Here is a 633-nt window from a genome sequence, read left to right on the forward strand (position 1 = left end):
CTTGAAAGAGAGAAACGTTCAGGCTGATTAAAAGCATTCACATGGTTTCTGATGAATCAAATTCAGCAGATATTCAACAGTATTTTTCATACAGCGTCTTTAACATGTTATAGACCTGCATTGGCCTCTGGGCCTGGAAGGAAACTTCATTTCAGAGTGGTTCTCATTTTCAAATAACCAGATTAAAGATGTGTAACTCTGAATGAATGAATCATCTTTTGACTTGAACCCAGGAAAACGGTACGGTGCTGATACAGAGGTCTGTCTCCAACCATCGTCTTGTTCTGTGACTAATTCTATTCTTAACATGTTATATGTTTAGCATCAAAGATGTTTAATATCAAAGATGTTGTGTTAGAAACTCCTGCGAAGGTCTCTGCTCTGTTCCCAGCGTGATCTCAGTTCACACGGGGAGTGTTTCAGCAGCGGCGCGAGGACGCCCGACGAGTACCGTGAGACAACGAGGTTGAACGAGACTCACCAGATGACAAACAAAACGGAGGCTTCATTTCCTGATTGATGTTTCAGTTGTCATCAGCTTTCACCACCCCACATTCCTCCGCCATCATCTTCTGGACTCATCTCATTCAACCATGAATAAACAGCCTCTAAATATAAATGTATTACTTTAGT

The sequence above is a fragment of the Lampetra planeri genome, unplaced genomic scaffold (genome assembly GCF_965212315.1).
Source record: "Lampetra planeri unplaced genomic scaffold, kcLamPlan1.2.h2 scaffold_1304, whole genome shotgun sequence".
NCBI lineage: Eukaryota > Metazoa > Chordata > Hyperoartia > Petromyzontiformes > Petromyzontidae > Lampetra > Lampetra planeri.